At 39.9% G+C, this 18530-nt stretch overlaps 1 protein-coding gene across 3 annotated transcripts in view; it reads right to left on the reverse strand.

Annotated features, from left to right (window-relative positions):
* PPARG (peroxisome proliferator activated receptor gamma) overlaps positions 1 to 18530 on the reverse strand; it is a 156082-nt gene that overhangs the window by 122151 nt on the left and 15401 nt on the right. For all 3 annotated transcript variants that reach the window (XM_074344308.1, XM_074344307.1, XM_010953062.3), the window contains exon 2: positions 10675 to 10747. The gene's annotated coding sequence lies outside the window, so the exon portion shown is untranslated. The remainder of the gene's footprint in view (positions 1 to 10674; positions 10748 to 18530) is intronic.

Consider the following 18530-nt stretch of genomic DNA (forward strand, 5'->3'; position numbering starts at 1 on the left):
CCTACTACCTTCTAAGCTCCCCCAAATACTCATTCCCCCCACCATACTTAAGGTGTAACTTTTTTTAATTGAAGTATATTTGATGTACAATGTTGTGTTAGTTTTCTGGTGTACAGCATAGTGATCAGTTTTATACACACACACACATATATTCTTTTTCATTATAGGTTATTACAAGATATTCTCTGTGCTATACAGTAGGACTTTATTGCTTATATGTTTTACATACAGTAGTTTGTAACTGCTAATTCCAAACTCTTAATTTATCCCTCCCCTCTCCTTTCCCCTTTGGTAGCCATAAGTTTGTTTTCTATGTCTGTGAGTCTGTTTCTGTTTTGTAAATAAGTTCATTTGTATCATTTTTATTCAAATTCTACATATATGTGATATCATATGATCTACTTGTCTTTTCTTTGTCGCTAATTCACTTAGTCTGATAACCTCTAGGTCCATCCATGTTGTTGCAAATGGCATAGTTTCATTCTGTTTAATGGTTGAGTAGTATTCCTGTGTGTGTGTGTGTGTGTGTGTGTGTGTGTATGTGTGTGTGTGCGCACGCGCACCACAACTTCCTTACCCAGTCACCTGCTGATGGACATGTAGGTTGCCTCCATGCCTTGGGTATTGTATACAGTGCTGCTGTGAACACTGGGGCGCATGTATTTTTTCGAATTATAGTTTTCTCCAGATATATGCCCAGAAGTGCCATTGCTGTATCATATGGTAAGTCTATTTTTAGGGTTTTTTTGAGCAATCTCCATACTGCTTTCCATAAGGGCTGCACCAAACTACATTCCCATCAACAGCGCAGGAGGGTCCCCTTTCCTCCACACCCCCTCCAGTAAGCTGTAATCTTAAACAGCGACCTACTTGCTCCTTGCAGCTATTAAAGACATTACTCCTTTTTTTTTTCATCCTTCTTGATCATTCACTGTCATCTTACAATATTTCAGCATAAATCTGCGTGAGCTTGGGAGTCAGAAGGAGCTCAGTTTAAGCTAGACTCCACCTGCTACTGGCAGTAGGCCCTTTGGGACGTCATGTCACCAGGCTGAACTTCACTTTATTCACCTCTGAAGTCGGGATCATCGCAGCTCCTACACTACAGGGTTGCTGTGAGGACTAAGCAAGGTTGTATCCACAAAGCAACCGACATGACGCCAGGTAATAAGAGGCACCAGGCGCCGCTTCCTCCTCCTCTCCTCGCAGAGCTTTCCACTGGGCACTGCTGAGCCGAACCGCACGTCCCACCCTCTCATCTTCCTCTTCTAACCTGTGAGCTGCTTCTCGGGGCCTCAGCTTTCAGAGCATCCTTCACTCCATGCTCATGATGCCCAAACCAACACGTCTCGTTCCGGCCGTTGAAACGAGGTCCAGCCCCGACTCACCCCATCCGTCTAGGGCGTTTCTAGGGAGACACCCCACCTTCACTCTGAATTCAGCAAGTCTGAATCAAGCTCACCTCCTTCTCCCAGAGCCCCTCTTCTGTGTTTCTCCCTTTTCTCCCAACATCAGCCAAAAGTTCTTTTTTTGAATTTTTTTTTTATTGAGTTATAGTCATTTTACAATGTTGTGTCAAATTCCAGTGCAAAAGTTCACTTCTGACTTTTTCTCTTGTCCCCTTTATTTTTAATTGTCGTCAAATCTCGTAAGTTACTGAAATACCTCCTTCATTTGTCCCTTCCTAACGAAGCTTTGGTCACACCACTCTCCTCCTCCAAAATCTTCAGGGTCCCCCAAGCCTCCTAGTCGAAGTCCAAGTTCCTCACTTGAGCCCTCGTATCCTGCCAAACGTAGCCCTCTTCCTCTCTTCCGTGAATCTCCCACTGATTCGAAGCACAGCGTGCCCCCAGCATCCCGAAATTCCTCCCCCGTGACACTCCTCATGTTAGCCTGTTCAGCTGCCTCTTTCTTACGCATCCTGACCCACACGCCCAGGGCTCAGCTCGGGCGCGAGCATCGCCTGAAACGACTTCTCACTATTCCAGCTCCGCACACACGCTTTCTTCTAGGAACTTCTACCACGTGGTTGTCCTCCGTCACACATCACCCAGCCCTGTTATTTCATTCTTTCACGTAGCCCGTGTTTGTGCTGCCTTTGAAATAAGACTGTCGGCAAAGAATGCCATAATTCTACTCTGTCCAGAACGGTGCTCGATACATAAAAGTAGCTCAATGAACATTTGTTTAATACATGAAACAAACAGGAACCACAAACAAACCACCACAACTCAGCACAAATAGCAGCTCTCAGCCCAGTATCTGACTGCGGAACCCTGCTTCACGTGCCACAGGACATCACAAGACTGCAGGTCTGTGAACTGAACATTCTTCACCCCTGAATTATTTAGGTAAAAAGTAGCTGATCAGGGACCTAGATGCTTTTATGGGTTCATTTCAATATTTTTCCAAAAAAGGGAAGCTTATGCAAAAGTTAAATCTACAAAACTGTAAAATACACATTAATGGAAATTCTTCTCTTAAAATAATTCAATTCTGTACCATACTTTGCAACTCTAGCTGGTGAATTTAAAAATAACATTTAGGCGAGAATGCTGATAATGCCATGTTTAATTAGTAGAGTGAATAGTATATCTAAATCACTTAATTTCATTATATCACACTATAATTTTATTACTTGCATAATACTTGCTAGGAATTGTGTTAAACCCTAGGGATACCCAAAGATAGTCTCTGTGCTCAAAAAGCTCACCCGTAAAATTAATTACAAAATCAACAATAATATGATACGATAATTGGTACACCCCAGGCACGACCCCAGTCCTGCGGGAGGAATACTGACTGAGCGGTCTGGTGCAGCCAAGCCCCGACACCTGTAGTAGCAAATGGAGGCGACAAGACGGAGGAGGTCAGTTGAGGCCGACCATGAAGTCTGCAACACTTGCAGGGAGCGGGGTGAAATGTATCTATAGTGTTTGAGAAGGAAAACTGTCTACTTGGAGGATGGAATGGAAACGGCGGATTGTTGGGTCAGAGAGACAATTTGCAATAACTCAGGAATAAGGAAAATATGACCTAAAACATCCTCAATGGAAATTAAAAGGCTGGAAAAACAAATTTACAGTCACAGCCATCAGCAGGTGCATACGTAAAGAATCCACCCCACCCCCTACCCCCACCACTGCCATGGAGCACCGGGGAGCAAACGTGCACAAACAACTCATTCTCCTTAGTCTCTGGCTTGCTGCTGCTGTTACTGCTGCTCCAAAGTCTGATGGAGGAAAGGACGGAAACGTCCCTCCACTTACTGAGAACACACGCTGGCAACATTCTGTAACTTTCACGTGTCACTTAGGGTGAAAGTCACCTCACTGCACCGCATTCCAGTCAGCATTCATCCCAGGTCAGTTCTTCTTAAAAGGAGGTCAGTCTACTCGCTCAGACACAGAGGCACTGCATTTCTGAAAGTGGGACTGCTTGCAGTAAGCACGTTTTCTGGTCAATACGTGGTAGGGTACAGATCTGTTACATCTCACCCTTTTCACGTACGTGTATAAAATAAATTTTAAAAAATGAATTAACGCAATAAAGAAGATCGACGTACTTCCTGAACAAAGATATTAATAGTTGCAGAGACTCTTTGAACACATGCCACAAGCATTTAAGCAAACTATTTTGTATTTTTCTCTTATTGTGAGGTTTGAAACTGAAATAATTTTATGCAGAAATATCTAATTCATTTCAACAAATGGCTTTTGCTACACGTTGGGTCCCAATGAGTCGGGTGCCCAGGTATATTCCTAGAAATCCTTAAATTACAGAAAATAGATAATCACCACTAAGGAAATAAATAGCAGCAGACCAAAAAGGCAAAAGTCACCTTCAGCTCTGCTTTAATTTGGAGTAAGAGAGTAGAGACTAAGGAATAAGGATGCACATTTCTCTAAAGCGGTAAATAGATGAAAGGTAAATGAATATTCAAGACACATTTCCAACAACACATCTTCAGGAAAAGATTCGTATGTGCTAGGAAACAATCAGTCCTGAGGGCAAAATGTGATACTTCTGGACTCAGCAGGATGGAGCGACTTCCACCCAAATCCCATCCTTCTGAAGAATGACTTGGATTTGGCCAGAGTGGGGCACTGATCAGGATGCTCTAGTGCCTTCTGGCGTGAGTGGGATAGAATAAGTTACTTGTCCTCTGTTTACTCTGATCTCTTCTTTTGGAAAATATAAAAATTAAAGGCAATGATGACCGTAATATCTTAAAGATATACAATGCTATAAAAATTTTCTGACCCCCTGCATACATTTGCTCTGGCTTGATCGTCACAATAAACATCTGAACAGATATGGAAAATTGAGGTCCAGCATTTTTAAGAGGCTGCAGATTAACAGAAGAGGAGAGACTGCAACCCAGGTGTCCTGATGTCCAGGTGTCAACCTTCAGGTGTCCTGGGAGCAGCAACTTTCTCCAGAATTACATAGTCAGGGTTTTTCCAAAGTGTAAGTGCAGATCGGGGCTGGGAAAAAGTTGAGTATCAAGCATCTCCATAGTCATAGGAAAAAATCACTGTCTTTGTTTGCATGTATCATTGTAATTCTTCCTGAGTAATACTTCTTATATTTCAGTGAAAGTAACAAAAAGTTATTTAGTGGTTTATTATTCATGCTAGATGTCTCTGGATATTCCAAATAGACTGCCAAAAAAAAAAAAAAAAAGAGGTCTTGTCAATTGTACTTTTATACCTTAGTGGTTACTTCTGCACACAAAAGTGCTCTCCATTTTATGACGCTATCTGAAAGAAGTTCAGCAACACACTGTTAATACCCTACTCCTACAAAATAATTTCAAAGCTCCATGGGAATTTAGATTTGCACAACTTATTAGGATGTGACCTTTCCCTTAGATTTCTTATTTTAGGATCGACTTAACATGGTATTTCCCCAGTGGGAACGGCTGTACTTCCTTCGCAGATAAGAAAAATAGCGATCACAAATTACAGAGAGTAAACTTGGGGGAACATATATTTCTGTGATGCGGATGAAACCGAAATCACAAAAGGAGACCACACGACGTATTCCTTGGGTTTGAGAGGAAAGCCATGTGGCTTGCTAACAAAAGAGGACACAAGTCATGCCCTTATGGTATTTCCCTGAAGTTTACACCTAATTGTTTCTTGTCCCAGCTAACAGGTCTTGTGACTTTCAAAGATTATTAGAGATGTTTACGTCACTAAGTTTCCTATGTCCTGTCTACTGGGAGTATAAGAGGTTAAAAATATCAAACTTTTAATAATTTAAATGATTTCAGATCACAGGATCTGGACTGAAGGACAAGGAGTTCATGGTGTAAAGAAAACAGCAACACGAGAGAGAAACACGAGACCACAGCTGCTTTGCTTGACACTCCGTGGAACAGTCGTGGCTGCCAGCACTTCAGCTCTCACCACCCGACACTGCGTGAGAACTGAGGAAGGTGACTGGCAACATGCAAGTTACTGAGAGCATCCAAGGAGTCCACCACACGGCCCAGGAGGGCTCAGTACTGGCATTTGTGTAAAAGGCAAACCAAAGAGTGGAAGGAGAGATTATGCAGACATGCACATTCTTCCTAACTAGTCTAACTAGGTGCCCCCAAAACAGTAATTTTACATGCAGTTAGTTCATGAAAATATTAAAATGAAGACATTATAAACAGATTAAAATTTTTTTCTCTTATGAGAACGGAAGTGTGGTTGTAACTGAGAATCAAGTAATTGTCAAAAGTGATTTTTTTTGTATCCTCTCATCACACATCTGCACAGGTTCTATTAAAATGACTACTGGAGAACAAACCCTGCTTTACTGAACTTATTACTCAAGAGTCTCAAATATCAACCCCCCACCACCACCCCCTGATGCATTCTTCAGGTTAACAAACTGTGACCATCACAGAAGTTCTTCTTTTAGGCTGAATTTTTAGGAATTAACCCTCTACATTTTACAGCAGTGACTCATGGTTTTTAATACCCACTATGATCAACTTATACATTTTTCAAAAAGATATTATACAGTCTAGACACAGCTAAGTTTTAAAACACTATTTCCGAAGGGAAAGAGAATTAGAAATCATTTATCACAATCTCTTAATTTCATAGACATTGAGGGTCAGGGGCAGCAGTGTATTCTACACACACATATAAAAATACGCATGGATATGTATTAACTGGAAGGCAACTTGTAGAAATTAAAACAGTTTGAATAAGGATGTTAAGATTATAGATAAGATTTTTCCTTAAAATGATCTTTGTTGTTGTTATTGCACTGCTTATTTGATATTTAAAAACACGGTACACTGTTCTGCAGTTAAAAGCTGTAATCTCTAGCTGTAACACTTAACCCCCAAAGGAAAGTTTAGAAAAGGAAAGACAAATACCATAATCTTTTCCCAATTCACTGTAACACATTTTAACTATATAGTTTTGTATCTTAAAATTTTCTCTTATCATTATATCTTTATTCAAAAATTACTATTCCCCTCGAATATTCAAATCACAAACAAAATATTTGATTTAAATACTAATTTTAAAATGATCTGTATCCCTCTCTCTTAAACTGCATTTTCAAAAGCAGTCATTCCTTTATAACTAGCAACACGGGGACTTGAAGGCCCCAAGGGACCCACAGCACAGGGTTTACATTTTATTTAAATCTGGCATAGCCTCAGGAAGCCTGCCACTTCCCTGCAAAGAAGCTGTTTTTTTCCTAACCAAAACCAAAAACAATGTCCCCACCAACAAAACCCAAAAAACCACCAAAACCCCCATATTACTCTAATACCTAAACAATTGCTGAAACTTGTCACTCTCCACCCTCCTTCCACCATCGCACGCACAGAGCCACAGCTAAATGGTAAGAGATTTGAAAGAACAGAAATCATTTAAACTTATGCTCTGGAAATACGTTTTTGTTCATTTTGCTAGTAAGATATCCTCAGAGTAATTTGAAGTGTCATAAAAACTAATAACACAAGTCACAGAGTTGCCCAAACCCCTTCATGTGGAAACTCCTCTTAAAGCAATTTGTCTGAAGAAAACGGTTTTTTTAAAAGTAAAATATGTGCATGAAGATCTTCACTATATGTAAGAGTATAAGAACAAACAGCAACTGTATAATAATAAAGCATTAGAAACCACCTAAAAACTGGCTTAGTAAACTTTGCGACTAGTAAACCAAGATGGAAACTACTATGTTGCCATTATGACACCCGAAAGCCACGTCAAAAGGGAAAAAGACATACAATCTAACAGCGAAAGAAGCAAAAACTCTGCATGTACTGTAACTGTTAGTCATTTAAAAACGTATACAGGTCAACCAGAACGGAAAGAAACTAAGCAGAAGTAAGAATAGTAGTTGATGTGTGAGTTAAGTGTGGTCTTTCTGTTTTAAAAGCTGTTTTCACAGCTTTTCAGTAACAAAAACGTCTTAAAAGAATTAATGTAAAGTGAAACAAACCCAGTGACCAAAATTCAAAAGCCAAAGTCATTTATTTTTCCTAGTTCCTGATCTTATTTCTGTATAGGGACCACCTACCCATGTTCAAGGTTTTAAAATGTTATCTCTGTTCCAATCCTGAAGCCGTGAATTCATACACAGCATAGCTAAGCAGAGTTTATGTACAGAGGGCAAGACTGAGCTCTGCATGTGAGCACATACAGAAAATGATAAAGATCATTGTGTCCTATTAGCAATTTACAGAATTGTGATTTGCCCCACCCAGTACACCTATAATTGAATTCCTCAGCCATAAAATCATTGGGACCAAACAGGCTCAGGTATCTTTTATCTAAAACCCTTTTTTCTCCCTGACCATCAGTTAACATATTTCTTATGGGGCTTTTCTTCTTTTTATAGATTCATTTGTCTTGGTTATAAATTAACCCCACAAGCAACCCTCCCAACCACCCCAGCTCTACTGTTTCCTGTGTACCAGCTTGCTTTCTACTTGCACGATTTACGACACAGGGGCCATTTAAACTGCCAGTTGGTAAATGATGTTCAGGAAATTATGCCTAGATTTTTTAAAAAGACTCCTCCTAGGGAGAAATGCCCCCAGGAAGAGGTTCTTCTCAGCTGGGCACCCTGGCAAAGGAGTGGAATGTAACTGCTGAAGCCTTCTATTTCTTTTTCACATTTTTAAAAAAAATTGTGGTGAAATATACATTACATAAAAGTTTACTATTTTAACCATTTTCAAATGTACGGTTCTGTGGCATTATGTCCATTTACACTGCTGAGCCTCCACCACCACCATCCAGCTCCAGAACTTTTTCATCTTCCCAAACCGAAACTGTCCCTATGAACCCCAACTCCCATCCCCCACACCCCCCCTCTACTCACTGCCTCTACGACTCTGACTACTCTGGGTACCACTTCTGTTTTTTCTTGTTTCACCTAAAGTGTGTGAGCTAGTGTAGTTTACTAAACTGGTTGAACACATAAGAGAGCTGCAGGCAAAAACACTTCAGGGAAGAACTCCTAATACGTAGCACTTGGTTTTTCATGCCCTAATGCTTGAATTCAGACCAAACACTCATTTCCAGATGCCAAAGCACGTAGCTTCCCATTACTTGGTTTTTCAAGTGCTTGGTCTTTCGATTTTAAATAGCTTTAGGTTTTTTTTTCTTTTAATGTTAAACTGATACTCTAAGCAAACCAAACTTAATAAGGCTATTAATTTCCTTTAATATTAATCCAAGTTCCCTTAGTACTACTTGTATTCACAGAATTCCCACACATTTTACCTAAAAACAGCACGATCGTCTCTCGTCTTCACCACTGTAGTATAAGGCTACTAATTCAAAGTTCTTGTCCAAACATCGTCTTGGGTAAAAAAAGATTAGTGGTCCGAGAGATCACTAATGAGATCTAAATACCTGGTTTGAACATTCAAATCAGACCCTGACTGTCATCGACTAAAATTTTTGCAAAGTGGTGGTTCCTGAGGACGCAGAGCCTGTGGGGTTCCCCTGCTCACAGGTCTTCTGGGGGCTGGGTAGCGCCGGCTGAAGCATTAAGTGGGGAGCCAACCTGCGGGGAGGTAGGGGCGGCTCTGTGAATGGACAGGACTCAGAAACAGCTCAGGGGGTCTCCCTGATGAGAAGAATGTGCTAAGGTCGGCAAACAAACAGAAACTCACTCTAAAAATCAGTGAAAATCTAAGGAGAAGGATCACTGAGTGACTCCAATGTGACTTTTAAAGAACCTTTCATGTGAAATAATTGGAGGTTTACAGAAAAGTCGCAAAGACAATGGAGACAGTTCCCACGCCCCTCCCACCAAGGTTCCTAGTGCTGACATTTTACAGGCACAGCACAACGGTGAAAACTAACACGTGCACTCTGGCACCACACCAGCAACGGCTTTGTCTGGATTTCACCAGCTTTCCCACTGATGCCCTTTCTCAGTTCCAGGACCCAACCCAGGATCCCACCCTGAATTGAGCTGCCATACCCACTTACTCCCTCCAAACCTGTGGTAGTTCCTCAGTCTTTTTGGGGGGGGGGGGAGGTTACTGAGGTGTAGCTGATATCCAAAAGCTGCACATATTTACTGAGTAGTTCCTCAATCTTTTCCTGTCTCTCATGTCCCTGACACTGTTGAAGAATGCTGGTTAGGTACTTTGTAGACTGTCCTCTATTTAGATTTGCCTAACATTTCCCCATGATTCAACTGCCGTTACAAATTTTGGGGAAGAATACTGAAGATCTGGTGTGCCTCTTTCAGGACATCTTATGGGGGAGCAGGTGTTTAAGTTCAGTAAGTCTGTCTTATTCCTGTGGATATTAACATGTTAACCTTAGTTACTTGGTTAAGGTCGCGTCTGCCAGGATTCCCTCCTGTAAAGTGACTACTCTTCCCTTCGTAATTAAGAAATATTTGGAGGGAAACACTTTGTCCATATTCTGCTCCTCCAGCCACTCTGGCCTCCTAATCTGAGTATCCATCAGAGGGTCCTGCCTGCAGCAGCCACCGCTGCTGGGCTTCTCTGATGGCACTTTCCCACTTCCCTCATTTCCTTCTACATTTACTAGTTTGAATTCTTCTATAAGGAAAAGTTCCCTCCTTCCATTTATTCATTTGTTCATTCATTTATTTATATCAGTATGGAATCATGTGCATGTATTTTATTTTGGGGGTTATAATCTGATGCTACAGTTTTAAAATTTTTCTTATTCAAATTATTCCAGATTTGGCCACTGAGAGCTGCAATAATCTGAACCATAAAATAACTAAGTATAGTACTGGATTGTAACTCCCCAAACAAAACATGTAGACATGAGCCCTGGATAAATTAAGCTACTTTCTCCTTTGTGAACAGGGATCCTGGCTGCATGGCCTACAGGGAACCAAATATTTCAATTTTTCTCTCAATTTAATTACACATATCACAGAAACCTAAAATAATGTTATACTTGAGGCTGATTTCTAAGGATCTGAGTTACTTCTCAACTTCTAGGTCACTTGCCTATCTTTGTTTTGTCTTAGACAAATACGTTCCTGTGTTCTTCCACTAACTGGTAAATTATACACTAGAAAGTATTCTGATAGTCAAAATAAAAGCTCTCTCAGAAACTTTACAATGAAGTACTACAAAGAATTTGCATGGTCTTTAAAAAAGATCCTTTTAAACACAAATTTAGTACAATAAATTCTGAGTTGACCTACCGTTAAAGGGAGACTCTTATTAATGGAAACGGCCTTCTTGTATGTCTGCAGCGTACAGCTGGCTTCTTCAAATCTGAACAATTAAAAAGAAACAAGACTGTTAATATACACACATATTCATAATTCTTAGGTAACCTAGGCTGCCAAAATGTACAAGCACAAATAAATGTATTTTCTCTGTTGGATTTCATTCTGAATGTTTGCTTTCCTTGAGCTTAGAAAACTTTGTATTTTCTGGACGTAACCAACAGACTGACTCATAAATCATGCAGGGCTGGCGGATCTTCCCAAAGAGGCATGGATTAGATTCACTTCGCCTACTTTCCCGATCTGTCACTGATTATGAGTCAAGGCTCTTTATCTCATCCATCTTTTACGACAAATTAATGATGACACCCACATTGTTGTGCAGGCTTAAGAAAAACTAGATCTTAAAAGGATTAATAACCTCAAAAGAAAGAGGTGCGATAAAAGGTGTGCATAGCAAAGATGACATTTAAGAAAATATAAGCTCACTGTTGCGGGCACATGGCTGTTAAGACTAAAGTAAACCTGCAGTCACGTGTCACAACCATTTAGGGACAGCAGACGCAGCCCATTCCACGTGGAGCAGATTTTTTAAAGGAAGATGCAGAGAGTAGATTATACGAGTAAATGTGCCAAAGGTCTGAGGACTTGTATCCTTGGCTCTTACGAAGGGTGGGGGATCCTAGAATAGCTGTGCATTCTACAAAGACAAAACAGCATGGAGTGCCAAGGCCTTATCATCAGGGCCTTAAAACACCCAACATTCTGCACAGACTAACCTACCCAAACTTCTGATTTTTTATGTTTAATTTTGTATGTTTCCACTTGGAATTTGCAAAAACTATTCTATTATCCAACGCGTGGCATAAAAGTAGTGGACCATGAATACAAAACGCTTTCCGATTTTGTTATTCCTACTTTGAAAGAATATAAACTACAGCCAGTGTGTTTTGTTTGATTATTTGCCTGTTTTCCTAGCCTTGTTTAGTATTTTTGTTTGGAAACAGAAAACCTCCTAATGTCAATTCAAATATTAACAATAAGGTATTACAATCTTGTTTTCAAAATGGGACATACTCCTCTATAGAAAAAGCGGCTTTGTCAGAGTTTAAGGCCTGTATGCTTTGCTTTCTGACTGCTGATCTGGATCAGAGCAATTTACTCTCTACGTGAAACACTCTCTAATTTATTAGTCAAAAATGAAAGGGGTACCCACACCAAGACTGCTCATTACATATAGCACGCCTAACACGTGAGAAACAACTTTATCTAAAATGGACTACCACTTTGACTTTTTCACCTCTGAGGTCAACTAAAAAGGGCTTAAATATGTGAAAACAAGAGGAAAGGGTATTAATAAAGAAAAATTTGAGCAAAATCTCTCCATGAAAAATTAAAGAATGTTAATCAAGGTTAAGATTAAGTCACACTAGGTCTTCCTGACACTCGTCCCAATTTCCCTCTGAAATACATATGAATTCATTAAAAAACAGACAGGAAGAAAGATTTCTGGGGACTGCCATCCATTTCTAGCTTTGAGCCCTAACAGTTGGATCAAACAGAAAACTAGGCCAGTTCCTGTGACCCTCGGAGGCAGACAGAATTCTACAACCTTTTCCAAAGCCTCCTCCTCCCCCTGGTAAAATCAGCAATCTCCTTTCTGAATCCATTCAGAATTGCATTGTCCGATAGAAAGCATAGTTTCCAGGCATAAAATACAGTAAGTAGGGCAGAAACAAGATCCATCCTGGGGACAATAAATATCAAGGATTCTAGTTCTTTCACGTATCCCCATCCGGTCAGTTAAACACAGACTGGTTTATATCCACGAGTCTATCAATCTTTCTACTCGGCTCTATGAGCCGAGAACCAGGCTGTGAAGGGTGCAGACCAGCCCCTCACATTCCAGCAGAGCACACACTGGACCACCGGGGCTGTTCCTATCTACTCATCCACCTTTTTCATATCTGAGACAGGCCTCCTATCAGAATCTAAGCAGATAATGATGCAAGCCGAAGGGCAACTTACTCCATTTTGTTCGAAATGTTGTAAACTTAAGAAATAGGAAAATAATTAAAAATGGAAACAATTGAAAACTTATCTAAGAATTACTTCCCTAAGAAGCTCTGGGCCTAGATAATTTTTTAAAATTGAAGTACAGTTAATTACAATGTGTCTATTTCTAGTGCACAGTGCAGTGTCCCAGCCATGCATATACATACATTTATTCGTTTTCATATTCTTTTTCATTAAAGGTTATTACAAGATATTGAACATAGTTCCCTGTGCTGTACAGAAGAAACTTTAAAAATTATTTTTTATATCTAGTGGCTAACATATGTAAATCTCAGATTCCCAAATTTATCCCTTCCCACCCCATTTCCCCGGTAACCATAAGACTGTTTACCATGTCTGCAAGCCTGTTTCTATTTTGTAGATGAGTTCATAGTGTCCTTTTTTTCCCTAGATAATTTTATAGATTTTTTCTCAAATGTTCAAGAAAGAGATCACTTTCTCGCTATATAAACCATTTCCGAGTAGGAAAAAAAAAAAAGGTGACCAAATTAATTTTTCAAAACCTAACAAGAGGAAAATACTAGTCTCACTTCTAATATTGACTTAAAATTATAAATAAAATGCTAATGAGCAAACTTAACAGTATACTAAAAGAATAATCCACCATTATCAAGTTGGATTTATCCCAGAAAGGCAAAGAAGATTTAATATTAGAATACTTATTAAGTGATGTGTCCCACCACTAGGTAAAATTTTAAAAGAAATCATGACTATCTCAAAAAAAAAAGCAAAACACAGTCAATCAAAAACCTCAACAAAATTCAACATCCATTCTTGAGAATATTTCCTTAAAAAAACCGAGAAACTTTAATAACAAGAATATTTATCTCAGACTTACAACCAATATCACCTTAACTGTGAAGTATTATGGCAGAATCTCCCAAAAGTGTGTTCTTTAGATAACTAGATTTCTTAAGATTTTGCAATGGAAACGCTTCCACCACATCATGAATTTGCATATGTTGTTCCCGTTTGGAGGTTAAGAAAGTACACGAGCACCGTATACGCTCTGTAAGCCCTACAACTAGGAAAAACAGTGTCAACAATAACAATCTGCTTAGCCCTTTAACTCACTGGTTCTCCAACTTACTTGTACTGACCTGTTCCTTCACTTTCCGTTATGTCACTCCTCAGCCCACTTCCCTGTGGTTTTTGCCACCCACCTTTCTACCAAAACTCAAGCTAAAGTGACACGTGGTTGTCGTCTTGCTAAATCCATCTTTGCTTGATTTTCATTCTCTTTGTCCAATGGTATGCTGTTAAGTGTTTAACTGGCTCTCCTTGCAGGGAAAAATTCTGATTTGTAGTGTGTGCCGATTTCCATGGTGTAAATACTCCCACCATGACTGATTTCAGGCTACCAACGTGACGGCACTGACGGCAGAGACAGGAAACGCGGGTCCAGCAGCTCACAACCTTACCTGCCAAGCAGGTACAATCCACGCAAACACCGGCAACATAAAACAGTCAGGAAGCAGTGTGGTTGGTGTGGTTATTACCTTTGCTTTCAACATAACTTGTTTAATTGCTGGTATATACAATTTGGTTTTTAATTACAGCTGTGGATAACACTGGCTCTCAAAAACCCTCCAAATGTAACAGGTGACTTCCACAAGCCAGTCGGAGCTGGCTCCGGCTCCGAGCCTGCTGCTGCGGCATTTGACATCCTGTTCGTCCTCTCCTCTTGAAACCATCCCTTCCCTTAGCTGTCCAGAGACCACTTTCTCTGAATTCTTATCCTTAACATATGAATATTATTTTAGTCTCTTTTCTTGGTACCTCTTCCAACTGAGCTCTTCTGGTTTTTTGTGTTCCGCAAGTTCCTTCCTGGCCTCATTCTTACCCATAAACCCATTTACTTGCTTATGGCTCCCAAATCCTAAACCCTAAGCACATCCCTTTGCTCAAGACTTCTAAATCTGTATCTCCAACTTTTTTTGAACACCCCTCCCTGAGTCTCTTCAGGAACCCCAAGCTCAACATCTCCTGAACTGACAACCCATCTTCTCCCTTTGAAGAATTAAGGAAGCACAACCCAACACATGCCTGGCCACCCCTTGCTCCCTGCAAGACTCAGAGAGTTCCAGGCTCGACTCCAGTCTCGCCAAGTGCATTCTAGGAGAGTCAACTCATAACCACAGGTAACTTTTCTCACACCCCTTTCCCCCACCCCTTTGATTTTTTTTTTCACATCCTACATTCTCCAAAGTGTCTCCTTCAGCCAAAGCCCTTGCAACACTGTCTCCATTCCAAGCCCAGTAATTTCACAATCTCTCCTTCCTCTCCTTCCCAGCACTTTATGATATACAGCAACTTAACTTTCCTCCAGCTTTTCAGGTCCAGCTCCTTCCAACTCCTTCTCCAATACTTCATGACAAAAATCTAGGAACTGACCTTGTAAAATCAACTTCTCTAAGGCATGGGGGAGCAGGCATTGTGCTGTCAAAGGAAAAATCTCTCTGGTGTCTTGGGGGAAGATGAAAGTATATGAACGCTCCCAAACAACTAATTTTTATCCAATTGAACTAAATACATGGGTCTGCCACCACCCTCCCCTCTCCCAAACTGCTGACTGATTGCATTAGAGGCCAGACTCAAGATGAACCCATTACATCCTTCCCTAGATTATTACAACAGTCGTACAAAATTGGCTATTAAATTGATGTCTACATCCTGAGATGGCAAATCAAAATGACTTTGAGTTAAGAGGAATTTAAGAGAAAGAGAAAGGTGTAAATAAAAAATATTCTAACAATAGTTGATTTTAAGTGATGGTGGGATTTGTGAATATAAATGAAAGACTTAGTCATCTAATTCACCTTGTCACCAGTAACAAGAATAAGTACTTTCAAGCTGCTTACCACTTACAAGACACATAAACTGATCTGCAGTGAATCAGAACAACTAGAAGTTTAGATCCAATCCATAGCTACATCTGAACATGGTTATACTCGTGTGAATGTAACGGTTAACAGTGGGATGGTGGTGGCTGTGGTCGAGTACAGCCATCTCGCTCTCTGGCAAGTTAAATATTGGAAAATCAGGCTCTTGTTAAAGTGTGCAAGTCAGGGTGGCTGGGTTCAGGTTGCCTGAGTTCAAATCCTAGTTTTATCACCTGGCAGGTTATGTTTACCTCTCTGTGTGTTTCTTCATCTGCAAAATAGAGATAACAGTGTATACCTTTTACATATTGTTGGAAGAATAAAATGAGATAATGTGTGAAATGTGCTTAAAATAGAGCCTGATTCAGAGTAAGTGCTCAGTAAATATTAGCTATTCCTATCAACTGCTAGGCTACTTTTTCAGTGCTTGAGATAATTAAGGAAGAGTCCTTTAGAAGGATGGGTAAAATGACAGTTAAGCTGAGGACTTAAATTGTGGAGCAGACCGAATGGGAAAAAAAGCATTCTGTACGCATGAAATCGCACGGATACATTTATAAGTCAATCATCAACCAAGTTATCCCAATAAGTGAAATTACTCTAAAAAGTCATGATGACTACTTAGGGTTAGGAAGCAGACTGAGGCAGTAGATTTGAAATAAAAAGCAACCATTATTCGTTGTGCATCTGATATTTGCTAGCAGTGTTCCAGGCACTGGGGAAAAGAATGAACAAAGCAGACAAATATTCCAGCTCTTGTGTAAATAAAGACGTAATAAAAAATATTAGATGATGGTAAAGGATCCGATGCTCTATCTAATACATCTGCCATTTGCAAAAAGAGAAACTCAGGTTGTTAACGACAGTTAGGACTTACTTCAGCAAGCTACTGTGCTTTCCTAGGATTTATGAATTAAGGCCTATTGATTCCTCTTCTCTGAATGTGAGGATTAGTAACTCACTAGTTTTTTTTAAAAAGTCAATCAAAATCCATTTATAAGTGATAACCAATTTTATTTTCTCTCAGAAGGAGCAACATAAACATTCTGTTCACGTTACATTCAGAGTAAAAGGCCCTTTAACGTACAGCATGGCTACTAGTCAGCAACGCTGTATTGTATAATCAAAACTTGCCAAGAGAGTAGAGCTTGAATGTCCTCACACACACAGAGAGGTTAGACTTGTCAGGTGACGGATGTCAATTACCAAGCGGAGAGCCACCTTTCATAATCATATGTTATTTCAAACCACCACGATGTACATTTATACCTCAATAAATTTTAAAAAACCTACTTCATCATTTGATTAATAGATAAAAATACATACAATTTCCATACTACTGTTAGAGACCGAACCAAAAACAAAGGTTATTAGGAACTGGAAAACCAGAAAAGGAAGAGGGTCATCAGAGAGAGAGAAACAGAGACAGAAAAAAGGGGGAAGCAGAGAGAGAATACGGGAAACACCAGGAATGAACGTTTTTTAAACAGTGGGGACAAGAGGGAGTAAGAACAGAGCTAGAGCAAGAATCGGGGGGCAGAGGAGGGCCGAGGGAGCAGGAAGGAAGAAGACAGGAGAGGAGAGTTCAGAAGCCAGAGGAGTCAGAAGCAATAACCACTCCTGTTTAGACTCAGCTGTTCATTTCGGACGTAAGAGCCATCCCTGGTATTTTAAACAGTGCAGAAACAAAGAAGCCGCCAAAATTACTGAGTCAAAAAGGGTTCACATTGATAATTACACATGGATGGCAACTTCAAGAAACTGAAGACTTGTTTTTTTCTCTAAACTCACATTTTCCTGATTTCTGTGCCTGTGCATATAGTTTTTCCACATGAAATGTTTTGTCCACTATCACCCCAAGTTCGAAGAACAATACTCAGTAAATATTTATTGAGTACCTACTACATGCCAGGTACTGTTCTAGGCACAATTCAAAATGTTACACAGATTTTCATGGAAAGTCAAAGCTGCTTTAATAACACGCAATGACAGTGGGCTATTTTAATGAAACATTCTACCAGACTTGATGTGAAATGATTTTTTTCTCCCACAGCTAACCATTTTCTTCACCTGGTACCATGTGCACTAGAACAATCCTTATGAAGATAATAATCCTTATTGAAGTTAAAAGCATTCTACAATATCCCCCTAAATACAGTGAGGCTATCACTCTTACAGGAGTCCAAGCGCTCCAGGTCCGCCCACCTGGAATTCATCTGTGATCACTCTAGCCACCAAAATGTTGACAGTAATGGTTTGAAGCTGGTGATAACGAAGTGGAATAAGTTGAATAACAGGAGTTATGTGAAGTTTCATCCACATCAAAATGGAATCCCAAAGACATTTCCTGAATGGGTAACCCATGCCTGGTCTTGTTCAACCAGGGCATTACATCACAGGGGCCAGGACAAATGATTTAAGCTCAGCAGCCTGACCGTGATTTACATAACGCACTTCTGCAGAAATTCACGTGGCTTCTGTGAAAAACATCATGTGGAAAAGGAACTCACTATGAATATTAAAAATGGAAATAAACGGTGGCTGAGAAGGCATTAGAGAACAGCACTTTCTTTAAAAAGAACCTGTGGAACTAACTGCACAGATTTGTTTTAAAATCAAATTTGCATTCAAATTAAAGGAAAGGTAATTATAGGCACTGATGAAAACGGCCACTTGGTATATACTGATGTTCCAATACGGCCAATTAAGGAAAATAGGAATAGAATCAGCAAAAATACTGAATCACTCTGCTGTGCACCTGGAACAAACACAATACTGTAAATCAACTACACTTCAATAAAAAAAAATATGTTCTACTAAGCTAATGTTATAGAACAGGGAATCACCTTAAAGTTGGAAGGGATTTTAAAA

This window comes from Camelus bactrianus, chromosome 17 (genome assembly GCF_048773025.1).
Source record: "Camelus bactrianus isolate YW-2024 breed Bactrian camel chromosome 17, ASM4877302v1, whole genome shotgun sequence".
Taxonomy (NCBI): Eukaryota; Metazoa; Chordata; class Mammalia; order Artiodactyla; family Camelidae; genus Camelus; species Camelus bactrianus.